We start from the raw sequence: 21,563 nt of genomic DNA on the forward strand, positions 1-21,563 counted from the left end.
GAGCCTGAGCTGCAGAGGCACCTTCCCGGGACCCAGGGAGTGACCCCTTAGGAACCGCAACTCTCACACGCAACCACTTGGAGTAAAACTCTCACAAAGCTGCTGTTTGTTCCCCTGCGGATAAGTGTTTTTCCCATCCTCCTGTTGCTCGTCTCCGCTGAGCCAAAAGGGAAAAGGTCTGCAACACTGTGTCCTGACGGAGTGAGTGCGCTGGGACACAGAGCTCCTCAGGAGGACGGAGGGCTACTATCTAAGAGCTCCGGTGTCTTTGGTGGTTACTTTGTTCTTGCTATTATCCTGTGAAAGTCCTTCAGTCCCTTGTAATCCACTGGGGATTTAGAAACCAGGCCATAAAACAGCAGGGCTGGAAAGAACCTTTAAAGGCCATCCTAGGAGGACCAAGAGCTGCTCAGTGAGGAAGGAGGTGTGGGTCACCTTGCCGTGGGGGACTTCAGGGTGGCGAGGCTGCCACATGCACGTGACGAAGCAGACTTCATTGCATGGGCGGGCACGGCCCACAACGGGGAAGTCACAACCGTGGCAAGAGCACCCCGCCGAATGGCGAGCAGCACCTCCAATCTCACTCACAGGACAAGTGTGCTCAGGAGCTAGGAAGCAGGTGCACAGCCACCGGGGTTGCGCCAGCGACTCTGGATTTGAAAGGTCTCAATGTCCCAGCTGGGGACACAGACCTGTGGTATTTCAGGATTTAAAAACTACAAAACCCCAAAATCCTCTAAACGTAAGGAAGGACTTGAGTCACATGGGGGAAGTTCTGTGAGCCAGAGGCCAGCCCCTCTCTGCAGGCCCATTCCCGTCAAATACATACAACACGTGGTCCTCAAGGGGTGAGGGTGGATACAAAACGACCGAGGCCATTTTATTTACAGACAGATTCTAACCTGCAGGTCTCAATGACTAAGGCAAGGAAAAAAGACTTTTCCATTAAATCACACCGACAGGGACGCTCATCCACACCGGGCAGAGGTGAAAAGTGAGCTGCCCTGGGCCCCCCGGGCGCTGTCAGCCTACGCACAGCCCACCCAGACCAGGATGCGGGTGCTCCCGGGAAAGCGCCACTGATGCCGGGACCCGGGGGCCCACCCACTCTCCAGGCAGCCCCGCGCCTGCTGACCTTCCACCTGAAGAGCCTCCCACGCCTGGTGTCGACAGCGTCTCAAAACCCACTCACACCCGCCCTCTGAGAGGCGGGTTCGCCCTCAAGACCGCTCCGATGCCAGGCCACCCTCCTGGCCCGCCGCCGACCAGCCCCTGCCTTCCCGGACAGGACAGGCTGCACAGCGGGGTGACCACCGCCACGTCCGCTCTAGCCACAGGGCTGCGCCAGCCCCACCCCGCACCTGGGGTCACACACCAGGCCACTCCTGCGGCTCGCTGCAGAGGCCGCTCATGCTCCTCCCAGCCAGCTGCCCTACTGACCCTCAGTCCACGAGGCTCAAGGAGGGACAGCCTATCAGAGCCCCGAACGCCCGCACGTGTGCACAGGCCCTCGGGCAGTTGAGCGCACAGAGTGGACCCACAGAAAACCAACCCCAAGCTGGTTTGACAGGATACACTGGTCTCTAGTCTCCGCATTTCGAGCGGCGGTTGTCACAGATGGCAGTGAATGGACCACAGTGAGCCTCAGATGAACATCAGGTCTGATCTCAGCAAAGCAGGCTGTTATTTTTCTTATAAACATCTCAAGATCCCGTCTTTAAAGAATCCACCTTAGAGCCGACCTGATGAGCCATGTGCAGACCTCAGCCCTGAGGCGCTGGGCCATCACCAGCCCTCCTGCTATGCCCCCTCCCAGGAAACTGCCCCCCGCAGAACGATGCCCATCGCCGGAGGTCTTTCGACCCCCTCTGAGCCTTCCTGGCGGGTGACACCTCTACCTGGGCGCCCTCACTGGCCATCTCAAGTCCCAGGAGACCTGAATGAGGAGCTGAGGCCAAACACAGCTGGTGCAGCTCCTCACTGGCTGGCTGCTGCCACTCCAACCAGGACTGGGAGGGACCCCAGTATCTGAGCAACGCCTCCAAAACGGCCTCGTCCCTCCATCACTGTGGGTGCTCTCAATGACCTTCCCTGCGGGAAGCATTCAGGCCCACCTAATGCAGATCTCAAACCACCCTTAGCCTGAACTTTACTCTTGTTTCTCAGGGTATAAATACCCACAGCAAAAAGCCACATTTCAAAATGGAACTTTGTAAGAAGCAGAACTAGAGCCACAGAAAGAAGGCTAGGCAGAAGCGGAGATTCCTCTCTCCTGCTCCCCCCAGCCCAGAGCGGGCTAGTGCTCCCACAGGATGGACGGTCAGCACCCACCTCCCCACGGGAAGTCATGGCATATGTGAAGATGTCACACAGGTTTGGTCCGAACGAAGGTACAACAGACAAATCTTTAAGAGAAAGATTTTGTTTTTTGCTTGTAACCAAGAAAATATAAGTTGATCCCCTTGTATATTTTCAATTACACATTCAAAAGAAAGTCTTCTGCAAAGGGAACTCAGGAGCGGTAGTTCAGAAGGAACTTTTTCTCAGCCAACGAATGCGACCTCAGCGCTCCCTGCGCCCCCTGCGCAGGACTGAGAGCGGAGGCGCCAGGAGACCGGGGGCGCCCAGGACTTCGGGCCTCCCCCTGCAGAGCCACGACTCTCCGCTTTGATCCCCACCGCAAGCTGGTGAGGACAAGACTGCTCAGGGTGCTTTCAAGAGACAGAGTGAACTTGAGAGCAAGCAGCCCGGCTCGCACGGCCGAGGCCGCGCTCGAGCCGCACCGGCCGCGGGAGGGACTCGCATATGCCACCTCAGCACGGCCCTCCCACCGGCCACGCGGGCCCGCGGGCGGGGACAGGCTTAAAGGGGCAGCGCGCCGGCCGCCCTGCCTCCCGCCCGGGTTCGGTACTTTTCCGTGCGGTCCTTCTCGTCCGCGGGCCCCGGGGCGCGCCCGAGCGGCGCTCCGGCCGCCAGGGGAGCGGCGCGCCCAGCCGAGCAGGCCGGCGGCCGCAGGTGGAGGTGAGGCGGCGCGCCCCGGGCCCGGCCCGCCGCCCCCGCCGCCCCCGCCGCCGCCGCCGCCGGGCTGGGGGAGGGGCGCGCCGGGCGCGAGCGGCGGGGGAGGGGGCGGCGGGTCGCCCACGTCACCGGCCTGGCGCAGGTCGGGGCGCCTCGCGGCTCCCGGGCCGGGGCGCAGGGACCGGGCCGGACCGCACGCGCGGGGGGCGGCCGGCGCGCGGGGGGCGGCGGGCCGGCGCCGCGGGACTCGGGAAACTTTCTCGCTCGGCCGGTGCCAGCGCCGCGGCCCATGCGCACTGGTGACACGTAGCCGCCCCTCCCCGGCCGGCAGGGGGGCGCCCCGCGGGGCCGGGGGCCGAGCCGGGGGTGCGGGGGCGCCCCGCGGGGCGGCCGCTGCCAGGGTCCCCCGCCTCCCCCCCGGCCGGTGCTCCACGTCGGCAGCCCGGCGCCCCAACGTCCCCGCGCGGCCCCGGCCCCACGCCCGGCCTGCTCACCCCGCGCAGCACCCGCCCGTCCGTGCGTCCGTCCGCTCGCCTCGGGAGAGGCCGGGACCCCCGCTCGCTCGCCGCTCCCGCAGGCAGGCTCCTCCGGCCGGCGCCCGGGCCCCCGCGGCTATATAGGGCGGCGGCTCCAATCCCGCCCGGACACGTCAGACCGCGGCCGCCCCGCCCGCCGCCGGCCAGCGCCGCCCCGCCCGCCGCGCTCCGCACCCGGAGGCTGCCCGGCTCCGGAGGGGCGTCGGGGTCGGGCACGACCGCCACCTGCGCAAAGCTCGGGCAGGGGCGGCCGCTCTGGCAGCGGGGTCCCCCACACCCAAAAAAGAAACAGGATACCTCCAGGGACAACACAAAGGGAATGAGCTGGCGGCCCCAGCCATTCACAACTTCCACAGGCAGGAGCACGAGCGGGCCTGACCGACTCGGAGAAACAGCCCACTGCCCCGACGTCTGGAGCCCACACACTCTTCCTCTGTCCTGCACTTGCATAAAATACTCCTCCTCGGGTCCTTGGCTACTCGTTCAATTCCCTACAGAAATGCAGACCCTCCTTCCTTGAAGGACTCTCGCAGGTAAGAAGGGGCCTGCCTGCAAGGCACCCAGCCCTACACAACAAACAGGAGAACAGAGCTCCCCCCCCCCACCCCTTTCGGGGGCTTCCACTCAGGGGCTGCGGGAGAAGCCAGGTCTGCACTCCTCCGCAAGATGCCTCCACAACAGCCTCTTTAGTCAGGGCTCAGCTTCCCTTGTGGCTCAGACGGTAAAGAATCTGCCTGCAATGAAGAAGACCTGTACTGGGAAGATCCCCAGGAGAAGGAGAGGCTACCCACTCCAGTATTCTGGCCTGGAGAATTCCGTGGACTCGATAACCCATGGGGTCGCAAACAGATGGACACAAGGATTGGGGGCAGGAGGAGAAGGGGACGACAGGATGAGATGGCTGGATGGCATCACTGACTCGATGGACTTGAGTTCGGGTGAACTCCCAGAGTTGGTGATCGACAGGGAGGCCTGGCGTGCTGCGATTCATGGGGTCGCAAAGAGTCGGACACGACTGAGCGACTGAACTGAGCCACTTTCACTCCAGGCCTAGAGGGACGGACATGTGCGGAGATCAAGCAAAATCCTCCCGGAGGTGAGGGGAGGCACCACCGATGCCAGGGGCAGGGCAGGGCAGCCAGTGCCAGCGGCCCTGGGCCAGGGCCCTCCTCAGCAGGCAAGACACAGGTGCTGCTCAGGGAGACGGAAGCCTGCGGCTGAGCAGGGGCAGGCAGGCCCAGAGGCACTGCTTCCTGTGGAACTCTGTCAGTATATACAGAATGGGGTGGCGGGGTCCTCCCAGCAGTCGTTCATTCAGTCTAAAGGTGACTACGGCTTTCCATTATCGCTGGCAATGGAGAATGCACTGAGTGGACAGATTCAGACAGCAGCACCAGAAATTCCCTATTAACTGGAGAAGGCCATCAACAGAAGTCAAGAAAGGCAGGGAGGCTCTTGGGTGCCACTCACTGAGATGGAGAGTCTGAATGTCTACACTGGTAAGGGGAACTGTGATGCAAAAACTTGGATACAATGTCTGACATGCCCACTGGAGGGCCAGGTGAGGACCTAAGTAGGCAACTGCACATGCAAGGCGAAGGCCAGGGAGGAGCCCAGCACGGCCGACAGCACACTGCGGCACTTCGTGACATCGCTAAGGGAGAACCACAGAGCTGAGGCCACGGTCCCCGGAGCCGTACCCTACGTCACCAGAGCACCTGGGCAGGGGGAATGACTGCAAGTTAAAAAAAAATCAAGAGATGGAATAAATCAAAGAGGTTAAGAACTTCAGATCAGAGGATGAGGAAGTCCAACACATGTCTAATAGGCAGTCCACAGAGGAAAATACAAAGGACAGAGAAGAAATATTGGAAAAATACTGGGAAAAATCTAGAATGTAAAGGTATACTTCCCTCCCCTCCTCAAAAGAGAACAGGGGCCCAGCAGTGTTTTGGTATAGAACAATGAAGCCTCAAAAATGCCCAAGACAAGAGTAGATTTTAAAACAACCAGAAAGAAATATCAATAACGTCAGATATGCAGATGACACCACCCTTACAGCAGAAAGTGAAGAACTAAAGAGCCTCTTGATGAAATTGAAAGAGGAGAGTGAAAAAGTTGGCTTAAAGCTCAACATTCAAAAAATTCAGATCATGGCATCCGGTCCCATCACTTCATGGCAAATAGATGGGGAAACAGTGAGACACTTATTTTGCGGGGGGCTCCAAAATCACTGCAGATGGTGACTGCAGCCATGAAATTAAAAGATGCTTGCTCCTTGGAAGAAAAGCTATGACCAACCTAGACAGCATATTAAAAAGCAAAGACATTACTTTGCCAAAGGTCCATCTAGTCAAGGCTATGGTTTTTCTAGTAGTCATGTATGGATGTGAGAGTTGGACTATAAAGAATGCTGAGCGCCGAAGAATTGATGATTTTCAACTGTGATGTTGGAGAAGACTCTTGAGAGTCCCTTGAACAGCAAGGAGATCCAACCAGTCTACCCCTAAAAGAAATCAGTGCTGAATATTCATTGGAAGGACTGATGCTGAAGCTGAAACTCCAATACTCTGGCCACATGATGTGAAGAACTAACTCATTTGAAAAGACTCTGCTGCTGGGAAAGATTGAAGGCAGAAGGAGAAGGGGACAACAGAGGATGAGATGGTTGGATGGCATCACTGCCTCGATGGACTTGAGTTTGAGTAAACTCTGGGAGTTGGTGATGGACAGGGAGGCCTGGTGTGCTGCAGTCCATGGGGTCGCAAAGAGTCAAACGCGACTGAACTGATTTGAACTGAGAGAGAAATGACCGGTAACTTATGAAACAACACCTAGAAACTGCGCTGAAGGAAGTAACTGTCAACTTGGAATTCTTTATCTTATTTAAGAATGACAGACATATTCAGACAGAAGTAGAGCAACTACTATCAATGGATAACTGCTGAAACAACTATCAAAGGACATATTTCACCAACAATAAAATGAAAGTCAGATTAATTTTAGTCCTTGTTAAATGAATGATAAAAATAAAAATTAAATCTATTAAAACAGAAACAGTTTTTAAACTTTCAAGCCAAAAACCAAACTCTCATTCAAATGGAAATGAAGTGTTAGCGGCTCAGTCGAGTCCCACTCTTTACGCCCGTGGGCTGTAGCCCCGTCAGGCTCCTCTGTCCGTGGAATTCTTCTGGAGAGAGTACGGGAGGGGCTGCCGTCTCCTGCACCAGGGAGTCACCCTGACCCAAGGACTGAGCCTGCATCTCCTCGTTACAGGCAGATCCCTCACCATCTGAGCCACCGGGAAGTCACTGGCAACGTTCTAGAACTTGTATCAGACTGTAGGTTCAGAAACAGTCATATGTTACTTACTGGTTGTTATTTTGTATGACTAATTACCAAGTAAAAGAGAAAAAACAAGACACTGGGAAGCAAGAGAAGTAAAACAAGAAGCAATGTAAAAGCAAGGTAAATCCAGCACAAAATGCAGCGGGAGAGACGGATCCAGATGGGGAGGCAGTCTGATGTCAGCATGTGCTAACTGCCCACTTACAAAGTCCAGCTGCAAGCTATCTAAGAAGCCCAAGCTATGAGGACACGGACACTCAAAGTGAGAAGATGGGAGTGGAGGAAGTACTCAAGGCAAGCACTCACCGAAAGCTGGGCAATCTGCGCCACTGTCAGGTAAGACAGACTGTAGGACAAGAAGCATTACTGACAACAGAGAAGGCCAAGAATAAAAACAACTCTGATTATGTATGTATCCAATTGTAGCTACAAAGTATATCAAGTAAAAACTGAAGGTTATTATAAATGTCGCCAAGATTACAAGGGAAGACTGACTCAACTCTTGGTAACAGATTATGGAGATTAAAAATGCACAGAAAATTAAAACAATGCAATTAAAACCTACTTTATTGGACTTATATAATCCTTTGCCCAATGATTAGAAAGCACATTCTTTCCAAGAATACATTTAACTTTTACAAAATTGACCAGGAGCTAAGGCCAAAAAAAGTCTTTTCCAACAAATGGCCAAAAAATTAGATATTCTGTGACCACAACACAATTAATTAGAAGTTAAAATGTTTGAAAGCCTAGAACTTTTAAAACCTGCTCCTAAATAACTCATGGATCAAAGAAGATCTGAAAATAGTATCTTAGCCATCATACTGGTGAAGAGGAAAATGTAAAAACTATCTAGTTAACCTCTTCTAAAATTAGAAAAACAATAAACCTAAAGGAAATAGAAATAAAGAAATCAATGAAGTTAAGGATACACAGCACAGAATAAACTGAGCTAAATCTAAAAAAACTAGTTAGATCTCCAGCAAAAATGATCAATGAAAAAAACAGAATATGCAAGAATAGGCGATACTAAGAATTCAAAGAATTTAGTTTGCTAGATTATTTTAGCAAATAAAAACTAAAGAGCCTCTTGATGAAAGTGAAAGAGGAGAATGAAAAAGTTGGCTTAAAACTCAACATTCAGAAAACTCAGATCATGGCATCTGGTCCCATCACTTCATGGCAAATAGATGGGGAAACAATGGAAACAGTGAGAGACTTTATTTTCTTGGGCTCCAAACTCACTGCAGATGGTGACTGCAGCCATGAAATTAAAAGATGCTTACTCCTTGTAAGAAAAGCTATGACCAACCTACACAGCATGTTAAAAAGCAGAGACACTACTTTGCCAATCAAGGTCCACCTAGTCAAAGCTATGGTTTTTCCAGTATTCACGTATGGATGTGAGAGTTGGACTATACAGAAAGCTGAGCGGCAAAGAATTGATGCTTTTGAACTGTGATGTTAGAGGAGAAGACTCCAGAGTTCCTTGGACTGCAAGGAGATCCAACCAGTCCATCCTAAAGGAGATCAGTCCTGGGTGTTCATTGGAAGGACAGATGCTGAAGCTGAAACTCCAATACTTTGGCCACCTGATGCAAAGAACTGACTTGCTGGAAAAGACCCTGATGCTGGGAAAGATTGAAGGCAGGAGAAGGGGACAACAGAGGATGAGATGGTTGGATGGCATCACCGACTCAATGGACTTGAGTCTGAGCAAGCTCCGGGGGTTGGTGATGGACAGGGAGGCCTGGCGTGCTGCAGTCCACGGGGCCACAATCAGACAAGACTGTGAACTGAGTGAACTGAGGGGACTGAGGAATTCCAAGTGAAGTCGCCCAGGCGTGTCCGACTCTTTGCGACCCCATGGACTGTAGCCTACTAGGCTTCTCTGTCCATGACATTTTCCAGGCAAGAACACTGGATTGGGTTGCCATTTCCTTCTCCAGGGGATTGTCTCAACTCAGGGATTGAACCTGGATCTCCCACATTGCAGGCAGACGCTTTACCATCTGAGACACCAGGAAAGCTGGTGGAAGAATTCAAAGGGGGAGGGGGGGTGTCAAAAGCTGCAACTACAATAGAGACTCTGAAATATCAAAAACTTACATGAAACAGGTAATTTTTAGGAAAATAAGTTACCCAAACTGAATCTGTTAGGAAAAGAAAGTTTAAATAACCAAACACTCTCCAACATTTGAAGACACAAACATAAAAGTCACAACAGAAAGGCAGACCCAGATGCTTCTGTAAAGGAGCCCCAAGAAATCGTCTTCCCAACTTACTCACTAAGCCAGGGAACTTCAATACCTCCCAGACGAGAAGAGGAAATGTGTGAATTTCATTAGGTACTTAAAAACAAAAGCCTAAAATAATCTAGCAAACTGATTCAAAGATGTAAGAGCAAATGTGTAATATATAAAGTCAGGTTCAACTCAGTTACGCAAGGTGGTAAGCTTCAGGAAAACAGATTAAAATAATTCACCACATTATTAGCACTGGAGCAGGAATGATTTGATCATCTCAAACCATTCAAATAAAGAATGTGGTTTACTTGAGGATAAAGAATAAAGAGACAGTTTGCCCATTCCTGGTAACAACCAGGAGTGCAAGAACACATTCCCTGACTCAACGACAGGCACCTCATCAGAGGCACTTGTCCTGGGGTCACGAGGAGACAGGCTGCTGAGCGTTTTCTATTCAAACCTGCAGAGGGAATCTAACCAGGGCAGTGAGGCAGGAAGATGGCAGGCATGACTGGACATAAGGCTGCCAGTGTCGGACAGTACATCTGTCCAGCACAAGACCCAGGAGGGCCTGTATGAACACACTGTTAGAGTTAAACCAAGACTCAGTAAGTTTTCTGGAAACAAGATCAGCACACAAAATCAATTATGTTCTAAAACACCACCAACAGACTGTTAGGAATAAATCTAGTAAGAAAGTAGGTTTTATGGAGAATACTGTAAAAACCTTTGTCAAAATACAGAAAAAAAAAAACAAAATAAATGGAGAAACGACCTACTCTTCTATACAGTAAAGCCAAATTAAACATACAGACTGCAATTCTCTAGTTAAGTAGAATAACTAGAAAAATAATTTCTATTTTCTTGCATAGAAATTCAGTGCAAACCCTACTTAAATCCCAAGAGGGCCATGCACATGCATGTGTGTATAATTTTGTGATCAGACTTTATACAATTTTCATTCATACAGTATTTCTATACATATGTACATAAATATTTTATAACTATCATAAAATAATATGTACATATATACAATTTTGCAAAGTCTAAAATACAGTTTTTTGGAGGCAGTACAATAAACACAATGTAAAACATCTTATTAATGACTTTATGTTAATTCCATGTGGAAATGATAATATTTTGCATTAGGTTAAACAATACATTATCAAACTTAAATTTCACTTGCGTCTCTTTACATTTTTAAAGTGGATACTAGAAAATTTTATATTACATATGTAGCTCTTACTGAGCAGCAGTGCCACACAGTTGGTTTTCCAAACCAAGGCAGAAAGAAACGTAACCTGACAAAATATTTTTCTTATTAATAAACTTTATAAAATACAGAATGAGTATTTGTCTTAGTCATGAAAATCTCTCCTCTCCCACAGCACCTGAGGGCAGAGGATGAGCCTCAAAGATCTTAGAGAGAAGTGACCAAGTGGCATACAGTATTTCTTCCACTCTAATAAACCCATTAAAAAAAAAAAGGCAAAAGATACAAAGATCTTTCACAGACATGCAGGAAACATTTAATTTGTAATTTTTAAAAAAGTTTGAAGGTAGGAGACTCTATATTTCACCTCTCAAATTGGCAAAAAAATAAAACTTTGAGGACAGCAATGGTGTGAGCACACTGGTGTGGCTGGAAGGAGGACTGAGTGGCCTCTCTGAGGACCAGTCTGATTACACATCGTAATTTAAATACAATTTCCCCTCTTCTCAGAGCTTCCACATATACACTCATTCAGTTCAGTTCAGTCGCTCAGTCGTGTCTGGCTCTTTGCGATCCCATGAATCGCAGCACGCCAGGTCTCCCTGTCCATCACCAACTCTGGGAGTCAGTGATGCCATCCAGCCATCTCATCCTTGGTCTCCCCTTCTCCTCCTGCCCCCAATTCCTCCCAGCATCAGAGTCGTTTCTAATGAGTCAACTCTTCGCATGAGGTGGCCAAAGTACTGGAGTTTCAGCTTCAGCATCATTCCTTCCGAAGAAATCCAGGGCTGATCTCCTTCAGAATGGACCAGTTGAATCTCCTTGCAGTCCAAGGGGACTCTCAAGAGTCTTCTCCAACACCACAGTTCAAAAGCATCAATTCTTCAAGGCTCAGCTTTTTTCACAATCCAGCTCTCACATCCATACATGACCACTGGAAAAACCATAGCCTTGACTAGACGGACCTTTGTTGGCAAAGTAATGTCTCTGTTTTTGAATATGCTATCTAGGTTGGTCATAGCTTTTCTTCCAAGGAGTAAGCGTCTTTTAATTTCATGGCTGCAGTCACCATCTGCAGTGATTTTGGAGCCCCCAAAATAAAGTCTGACACTGTTTCCACTCTTTCCCCATCTATTTCCCATGAAGTGATGGGACCAGATGCCATGATCTGAGTTTTCTAAATGTTGACCTTTAAGCCAACTTTTTCACTCTCCTCTTTCACTTTCATCAAGAGGCTTTTAAGTTCCTCTTCACTTTCTGCCGTAAGGGTGGTGTTATCTGCATATCTGAGGTGATTGATATTTCTCCGGCAATCTTGATTCCAGCTTGTGTTTCTTCCAGCCCAGCTTTTCTCATGATGTACTCTGCATATAAGTTAAATAAGCAGGGTGACAATCTACAGCCTTGACGTACTCCTTTTCCTATTTGGAACCAGTCTGTTGTTCCATGTCCAGTTCTAACTGTTGCTTCCTGACCTGCATATAGGTTTCTCAAGAGGCAGGTCAGGTGGTCTGGTATTTCCATCTCTTTCAGAATTTTCAACATACCCAAAGATACAGGTACTGTTTGCATTCTCGTAGGAGCGAAAGGCTGGCCGTCTGTGTTGTTCCTAGCAGGAAGAGAACGGTACCCTCCTGACTGACATCCACACAGGTCCGATTCTCCGTTCTCTCAGCAGCTATGCCTGACGCCACTGTGCCCACAGTCGGCCCTGACCCCAGTCCCACCTGCGACACTGCACGCGGCAACCCGCCCCCCTCCCGCCCCCACGCTCACGCCAGGCTTGCTTCTCATTTAATCATGTAATGTAAAAATAACACCGAACAAGGAAATAAAAGCAAAGAAAAAGGTTTCTTGAACACCTGAACACTGTTTCCACACTGACAGTGACTGTCCTGGACGACGCGCCAGGAGTCTGGCGTGTGTAGGACGGGGTCATGGAGAGCCGGCCCGCAGGCGCTCAGGCAGCGCCGCCCTGCGTCAGAGGGAGGCTCAGCGTCCGTGCAGCGCGTGCAGCAGAGGGGCCGCTCTCCGCTGTGCTGATGCTGCGTGCCCAGGCGTGTCAGAGGCACGTCTGTCCGCATGAAGCACCTCTAGGACACCCGGGCCAGGGAGACCAGGCCCAGCGCACGGTCGGACAGCGAACGGTGGCAGAGCGGAGCGATGGAGGAGCGCTCTCACCGACATGAAGAGACAGCAGATTTGCGGCTCTGGGAGCTGAGCGCACTCCTTACGCCTCTTACAGCGATGGTGCGCGTGCCGAGCTGAGCACGCAGGCAAGCACGCGAGAGAGGCCTTAGACTACACAGGCGCCTCTCTCCAGCGCAGACCCCTGCCTGGAGGAGGCGGAGGGGCTCTTCATCTGAAGCCGCTCGGATACGATAGGAGAGCAGAAGCCAGGGTCACAGGCCTTTCTCCTGTGGTCTTAGACCACGTTTACAGCAACACGCCTTCTCCGCGGTGGCGTCTGAGTGACGGGCTGCTGAGCAGAGAGGACCCGGCTCTCCCCTAACCCCGTGAAGCCTCGAGGACCGAGACGCACCAGCGCGCAGTCTCTCGGTGTCTGCAGCACAAACGGGCGAGCACAGACTCCCTCCGCCTCAGGCCGCGCCCTCGGGGCCTCGCGCCTGGAAACCAGGAAGAGCCCTTCTCACCAGAGACCGAGAAGCCGCCCCGCGCCTCACTGGGCGGCCGTCTCCATCAGAGGGACTCCTCGGCGCTCTTTGATTGTGTCATTAGAGAAAGCAACACCTGCTTCCAGGTGCAGGCCACGCTTCAGAGCAGCCCTTCCACACACAGGCTTGGGGACTCTGGAAAAGCAGGACGAGGAAGGTGACCGCAGGAGGGCTCGGGCAGGCTTCCCCCAAGTCCTGTGATTGAGCCACAAGAAACAAAATAATCCCAAATCTGACCTAGGGCTATATACTTGGAGGTGTTTTTCTTCCTATAATTTACAGTCGAAAGTTCCATGAGTTAGAATGAGCTTAGCTCAAATTTATAAGGAACTTTGCTATGAATATAGAGCTAGCTAAACCTACACTTGAATATATAAGAATTAGAACCAGTCCTGTCGGAACAGAAACGGAGTGCTTTTCTACAGCGGACGGAGCAGAAACACCTGGTCTTCAGATTTTTCTCCTCTCCAGCAGTGGCCTTGGCAGGCACTTGTCTGCTTGGCGACCCTGGGCGCATCCATCTCCGCAAAGGCCATTGTTTCCTCCTCTGTCAGGAGGAGATGGAGAATTCTGTCAAACCCGAAATCAATGGAAATCTGAAGGTGCAATGTCTGGTGGATACGAGGATGAACCAGAACTTCCCAGTCAGGCTGAAACAGTTACTGCCTGGTCATCAAATGAGCATGCGGCCCTGGCTACCCTGATGGAAGATTTATGCTGGACGCTCCTCATTAAGTGATGCTTTCAGCTGGTTTAATTTCGAGCAGGACTTGTTGGAATTAATGGTTTGGTTTTCCAGAAGAAGCTCATGATAGAGGACTCCCTTCCAATCCCACCATACACACAACATCACCTTCACTGGATGAGGACCGGCCTGTGGTGTGGCTGGTGGTACTTACCTCACCTGCCCCACGATCTCTTCTGTTCCACATTATTGTACCGGATCCACTTTTCATTGCCCTTCACAGTTTGTTTCAAAAATGGAGAAGTTTTGTTACATTTAAGTAGAGAACTGCCTGCAGCAATATGATGAAAAAGGTGTTTTGTTTTCCCCACTTAACTTATAGGGAACCCAAACATCAAATGGTGCAAATGATTTTCAATGCTTGATTTGGATATTTCAAGTATGTCAGCCATCTCCAGTGTGGTATAGCATTGACTGTTCTCAATTAATGTCTTGATTTGACTGCTGTCAACTTCAACTGGTTTACTCGACCATGGAGCGTCGTCCAGAGAGAGTCTCCAGCACCAGATTTCAAAAACCACTGTGATACATTCCATTAGTGGCAGCACCTTCTCCATAGCCTGCACTAATCTCTTTTTGTGTTTCAGTTGTGTGTTTACCATTTCTTTAATAATAAAGCATAATATGGCAAAAATATTGCTTTTCTTCCATCTTCAACATTAAAACGGCTACACAAATTCACCAATTGTGGTTTTTTAAATGCACACTGAAAGGACCGCTGTCCCAGTCTAACCTGACAGCTGTTCTGAATGAAGCTGAGGACAACTCAGCACCACCAGAGTCCCCACGCGGGGGAAACGGGCTGACTGACTGGCCGACCCAACACCACGCCTCTGCCTGCCTCTGCTGCTGCTCAGTGGCTCAGTCGTGTCCGACTCCTTGCGACCCCACGGGCTGCAGCACACCAGGCTTCCCTGCCTTTCACTGTCTCCCAGAGCTTGCTCAAGTTCATGTCCACTGAATTGGTGATGCCATCCAACCATCTCATCCTGTCATCCCTCTTCTCTTCTTGCCCTCAATCTTTCCCAGCATCAGGGTCCTTTCCAGAGTCAGCTCTTCACACCAGGTGGCCAAAGTACTGGAGCTTCAGCTTCAGCATCAGTCCTTCCAGTGACAATTCAGGACTGATTTCCTTTAGGATTGACTGGTTGGATCCCCTTGATGTCCGAGGGACTCTCAAGAGTCTTCTCCAACACAATTTGAAAGCATCAATTCTTTGGTGCTCAGCCTTCTTTATGGTCCAACTCTCACATCTGTACATGACTACTGGAAGAACCACAGCATTGACTGTATGGACCCTTTGCCTCTAGAACCATATAAATCAGAGAAAAATAAACTCTAAGAACAATTAAGTCCTGCTTCTTTATCTTGATGCTGGTTATATGGGCGGTTCAGTTACTGTTTATGGCTCCATGAATCTTCACTAAGGGTTTGCACAGTTCTTTGTATGTTTACCATACTTCATTAACAGTTTTAGTAAAAAAGTTGGAAAGCAACCTAAATAAAAATGTGACAACATGGCATAAGCATCAGAGAAATTTAAAACACAATAACTTGACAGTATATTCCAAGTGGGATATAACCTAGAAACATTAGTTACTGTTATTCTAAAACTATTTTATTTAGTTGGATAAGGTTATCATCCTTAAAAACCAATTTTTAGCATAAGTAAAAACCATGCAGACTGTGACCTGAATGGGAAACACCTGCATTCATGACTGCTTCCCAGGCCTGTCTGTTAGGAAAGCAAGGCGGTGCCTAAGCGCGTGGACCGTGGCCATGGACACCACTCCCCACCATGACAAGACGGCTGCATCCCAGCCACAAGGTGGGACATCGTGCTGCAGCAGAAAGCAAGGGTGCAGCCACAGACCAAAGGGGTCACCTCCAAAGAGCGCAGAAGCCAACCTGCGGGGACAACCTGGACATCATGCTGGCAGCACAGTGGCAACTGCAGGGGACACGAGTCTGATCCCTGGTCTGGCAAGATCCTGGGAGAAGGAAATGGCACCCCACTCCAGTGCTCTTGCTTGGAAAATCCTGTGGCCAGGGGAGCCTGGAGGGCTGCTGTCCATAGGGGCGCACAGTCGGACACGACTGAAGCGACTTAGCATGCATGCACTGGAGAAGAAAATGGCAGCCCACTCCAGTGCTCTTGCCTGGAGAATCCCATGGACGGAGGCTGGTGGGCTGCAGTCCATGGGGTCGCACAGAGTCGGACAAGACTGAGCAACTTCACTTTCACGCATTGGAGAAGGAAATGGCAACCCACTCCAGTGTCCTTGCCTACAGAATCCCAGGGACGGGGGAGCCTAGTGGGCTGCCGTCTGTGGGGTCGCAAAGAGTTGGACACGACTGAAGCGACTTAGCAGCAGCAGCCAGCAAGATCCCATATGCACAAAGCAACTAAGCCTGTGTGCCACACCTGGACAACACGGAGGACCCAGCACAGTGAAAGATAATTTCAGAAAAAACTGCTGCAGGGGGTTGAAAGACAACTCTATATGTTATACATATATATATATATATCTACAAGGTCATAATACTGGGGGGGAAGTAGCAAAAATGCATTGTTGCTTCAGAAGTTGCTAGGCCAAATATACTCTAAACATGAATAAATGAAAAGAAATAATTTCTCTTTTCTCTCCAATAGGAACTGTATTTCAAAGTCATCAGAATTAGTAAGAGAAAACTTCATATAAAAATGCCAATAAGTAAACGTAGAAACAAAACTAGAAAAACCCTCCTTTGGCAACTGTCACCTGTAGGCTGAATCACGGCCCCGAAGACATCCATGTGCGGAACCCTGGAACCTGTGAATGTAAACCACGAGCTAAGTGAAGGCCATTCAGACGGGAAGACTACGTGACAAGGGGCACTCACGCTTGCAGGGGGCACACGAAGTTGTGAAAAGCAAGAGATGGAGTCTCTCCAGAACCCCCCGAAGGAAGTCCTGCTGACACCTCAACCTGACCCCACAGAGGCTGATCTCAGCCAAGTTCCTGGTGACTTGTTACATCAGCAGCAGGAAACCAATACACCAACCAAACGGGGGAAACAAGCCAAAGGGCTGTGGACCCCATTAGATAATGGTTGATAAAAAAACAAACTTTACAAGGGGCAGAATCAGCCTGCTGACACTACATTCACTGATCGGCCTTAACACAGCGAACAGAAAGATAGCCCGATGCCGCGCCTCCTGGTGGAAGGCACACGAGAACGCACAGGTGGTGCCTGGCACAATCTGGGCTGTGCTCTTGACACCCTCCCTGCTCCATCTTGGCAGAAACAAACAAAACCCCCAAATCCGAAACACCCCTCCCCAACAAATTAAACGTCCAGATCTAGCTACCAGTTTACAGGAAATAATGAGTGTCAGTGGACACACCACCATCACAAACAACTGACCCAGTCCAGAACGTGGAGACCTTGTAAATATCTTCTGACATTTGGAGAAAACTGAACACAGGATAGATACTGGATGATAGTAACAAAATGTAGCTAGTTTTGTTAGGTATAATTAAAGCCCTCATCTACTGAAGATACATGCTAAAGTATTTACAAGTGACATGAAGAGTGCGCTTTGCCTTAAAATACTCAACGTTCAAAGTGTGAACAAGCAGGGAAGATGAATAAAAACGGCAAAACGTGACCACTGTTGAAGCTGTGTGACAGGTACATGAAGTATCCATATCCTCTCCTATCTGGGTATGTTTGAAGGGTTTTCTAACAATAAGGGGTTCAGAAAAGCAAAAGGTCGAAGAGCGCTGCCTAGCAGGGTGTACAGAGCTGTCCTCTGAGGATGAATCAAACTTGCAAAGTTTATAAGTTTTACAAGGAGAAATGAAGATAAACGAGCCAACAAGCATTTAAGACGGAAAACAGAAAAATCAAAGAAAGTACACGGAATAAATAAACTAAGAACTGGTGAAACAGAAAACAAAAACAAGCAAAATACAGCTGATCTGGTAAATCAAAACCAAAATCAGAGAAAGAAAAACTTAACTAAAATCAATTTCTCTAAAAAAAAGCAATTGACTCTTTCAAGCCTGTCAGACAAGGGAAGAGCAAACCAAAGACACAAGCTCACAGAGCCGGGAGCTCTGGGCACCTGGGGCTGAAGTGAGGACAGAGTTATAAATGGCAGTAGTTAGATCTTCCGGCAGCTCCCAAAGAAGAGCTTCTCTGCCCCATGAGAGCTCCAGGAATTACTTTTGTGTCTCACGGGCATTGGTTGGGTTCTGAGCCCGTCAGGGGCCAAGGGGATGGAGTATGCCTGTTAGCCACAGTTAATCACGGTGCTCCCACAAGCTGGACCACTTCATCCCCAACACATGGCCTGCTTATGGTAGAAAGGGTGGCTCCCCAAAACAATGAGAGGGCGCTGCAGAGAAGATTATCCACTGCAAACCAGTTTACAAACATAAAATTTAAAACACCAGCCCAGCAAATCCACTCTAAACTCAGAGAACAAGGCACCATGAGTAAGGAGGTCTGTGCTAGGGACGCAGTGAGGATCCGTTATTAGGTAATGTGATCTCACATGCAGAGCTCAGAGAAGGTGCGCAAACATACACGCAGGGCTGGAAGATGGCCACCTGAAAAAGCCCGTCTGGCTGATGGTGCTCAGCATCTATTCCTTGCTTCCTATGGAATCTAACTTCAGGAACAGAAGGAAATGGCCACGTGAAGAACATTTCCCGGAAGAGAAACATACCACATTTAGCGAAAAGCCAAAATCATCTTATTAAGTAACAAACCAGCAAAGATGTCTATTGACACTATGGTCAAAGACTGTCAAACATGCAACTTAAGGAGAAATAATTAAGCTAAGAGACAAACGCCAGTACCTGCAGATGACCATCTGTTTAGAAAACCCCTCTGCGACAACGAAGAGTTAGGAAACTGAAGGGAGGCTTGGTGTTGGCAAAACAAAGCGCTCGCTGGACGCCCGAGTCGCGGAGCAGCGCCACGCGCGAGGAGACTGACCTCCGAGATGCCTGTCTTCCCGAGTCCACCTACACCCCGAGAAATGCCGGATGACATCTGCGGTCAGCAGAACGACAGCCACCCAAAGATACCAGGTCCTGCTACTGGAATTTAAACATTACTTTACCTGGAAAAAGAAGTCTTTCCACTAGTGAGTGAAGACTACCCTGAATTATCTGAGTGGGTCCTTCTGAAAGAGAGGAAGAGAGAACACAGAGGTCAAGGCTGACACGAAGCTGGAGGCAGAGACGGAGCGCGGGAGCAGCCACGAGACGCTGGAGGCAGGAGCCCCAGAGGGAGAGCGGATGGTCAGGTGTCAGATTCCAGCTCCAGAACTGAGAGAATAAATTCCTGCTGTTTTGAGCTGTTAAATTTGTCATAATTTACTTTGGCAGCCATAGGAAGCATAACACAAGGTCGCAGTAGGTTTTTAAAAAATATAGATATGTACTGTAAAAAAAGGGGGGGCTTCCTAAATTCATCTAAAAATAAAACTGTCCCAGGTTATTTGAAAAAAAGAAAAAAAGTGGGGGAGTCAACCTAAAATTAGCAAAGCACACCATAAAGCAACAGTCACTAGTACTTGGGGTTTCGGCTAAGGAAGAGGAAAACGGATAAATGAAACAAACTCAGGTGTATCCGTGAGTTTAGCATTTGAAACAAACGCCACTTCAAGTCAGCAAGGAAGGACGGACTAGACAGTCAACAGAGCTGTGCCCACTTGCATGCCATTTTGAAAAACATATGAAGACTGATCCCCACCTCACAACAGACGCCAAAGCAAATTTCAGCTGGATTAGAAACCTGAAGGAAAAGAATTTAGCCTGAGGAACAGGAAGACTGGGGAGGAGAGCCTACGGCTGAGCCAGACTACAGAGGCCACCGAGGAAGGTGCAGCCTCCCTCGAGTCTCCGAGAGCTCCACGGTTTCACACGCTGAAGGCGACCTAATGCACAGGTCAGGGTCCACAGAGCTCTTTGGTTGGAAGACACCTGAACACACAGTTCACAGAAGACTAAGACACACTATAGACACACAGGGATTCATGCGCTCATCCTCACTCAGTCCTTATACCATGAGGTCAACAAGGATGAACAAAAGTGATGCCATCTGTTCTGAAATGGTGAGGGAAACAGGCTCCTGATCACCGAGGATGTGTAAAGTTAGAAGCAACTTAAACTCGTAAAACGCACACAATCCAGTTCAGTGGTAACAGTCAAAGCAGCTGCTCACCAGAAGCAGCAGCACAGAGCACAGGGGTAGGAGGCTCACAGCAGCGCCACGACACGCGGAGAGCGGCAGAGGGACCTGTGTGCCAGAGGGGAGGCAGTCACGGACTGCACAGTGACGCGCCCACGCCAGACGGCAGGTGCCCCCAGCAAAGCAGCGGGGGCTCAGGCGGCAGCCCCGGGAGGCCGCCATCAGAGCTCGGGCTGAGGCCACGTGAGGGCGCGCAGGGCTGGCCACACCGCAGGAGCTGCACGCGAGCAGCGGGGACTCACCAGAGCAGGACACGGGACTGGCTCTAAGGGGCTTCCAGTGGCCAAACCCAGGAGCACACGCACACCAAAATAAACCACCACAAAAGAGGACAACCAGCTGAATAAAATGGGAAAACGCTTGGCCTAGACTGATAGAAATAAACCAGTAAACTGAGAGGGCCTGAAAGAACAGATACTTAGTTTCAAAAGCACCTCCCCCCACACACTGGTTAACCACAAAGACTTCACAACCCAGAAGTGTGCAGACTCCACCTTCAAGTGACCCATCCCCAGGAGGGACAAACTGAAACTGTGCCGTCGGACACAAGGCCCAGAGAAGGCCCAGCACGCCTCTGTGCCATTCCAGCCGCAGACGCAAAACCTGCATCTAACCCAAAGAAAACCAACAAGCCCGCTCTGAGAGACGCCAGCGAAGTAGCTGCTTGTGGCCATTACGCGCCACGGTCAGGCGGGGCCAGTGTGAACCGGCCTGCAGGTGCTAAGGGCGCGCAGCAGCAGCTGCGCCAAGTCCTGTCTGCAGGACACACACCGACAGCCAGGGCTTCACGGCCCAGCCACCTGCAGGCGGTGCAGAACCCTGCTCTGCACCATAGCTGAAACTGCTCGGAAAGTACGAGCTAGAATGTTTTTTCTTAAATATCTAAATGGAGGATAGTACTACCTTTGTAATTAGAAAAAATAAACACCTGATTTGGAAGCAAACACACTGATGTAGGAGAGGGGTGGTGCACGACGCTGAGCACTCACTCAAAGTCAAAACCCAGTTTAATCACACGCATTCAGCTGCGCGCTCACTCCACCAACAAAGGGCCATCTAGTCGAGGTTGTGGTTTTCCCAGCAGTCACGTGAGGGTTAAAGAAGGCTGAGTGCCGAAGAATTAATGCTTTCAAACTGCAGTGCTGGAGAAGACGTGAGAGTCCCTTGGACTGCAAGGAGATCCAACCAGTCTATCCTAAACGAAATCAGTCCTGAGTGTTCACTGGGAGGGCTGACGGTGAAGCTGAAGCTCCAGTACCTTGGCCACCTGATGCGAAGAGCCGACTCGCTGGAAAAGACCCTGATGCTGGGAAAGATTGAGGGCAAGGAGGAGAAGGGGGCGACAGAGGATGAGATGGTTGGATGGCATCACCGACTCCATGGACATGGGTTTGAGCAAGCTCCGGGAGACAGTGGAGGACAGAGGAGCCTGGTGGGCCGCAGTCCCTGGCGTGGCAGAGTCGGACACGACTGAGTGACCGAGCAACAACCGAGCCCACTATTTAGATCAGTGCACTTCCACCCACAGTTTAT

The 21,563-nt window shown here is 50.3% G+C and overlaps 1 protein-coding gene across 2 annotated transcripts in view; it reads right to left on the reverse strand.

Annotated features, from left to right (window-relative positions):
- The window catches only part of HDLBP (high density lipoprotein binding protein), a 58,258-nt gene that overhangs the window by 26,066 nt on the left and 10,629 nt on the right, over positions 1–21,563 (reverse strand). Inside the window, exon 1 of one of the 2 annotated variants that reach the window (XM_068966761.1) lies at positions 3,513–3,595. The exons of the other annotated variant lie outside the window; for it this stretch is intronic. The gene's annotated coding sequence lies outside the window, so the exon portion shown is untranslated. Of the gene's footprint in view, positions 1–3,512; positions 3,596–21,563 lie in introns of those variants that run through there. 2 annotated transcript variants of the gene reach the window in all.

Source organism: Capricornis sumatraensis, chromosome 2 (assembly GCF_032405125.1).
Source record: "Capricornis sumatraensis isolate serow.1 chromosome 2, serow.2, whole genome shotgun sequence".
Classification (NCBI taxonomy): domain Eukaryota; kingdom Metazoa; phylum Chordata; class Mammalia; order Artiodactyla; family Bovidae; genus Capricornis; species Capricornis sumatraensis.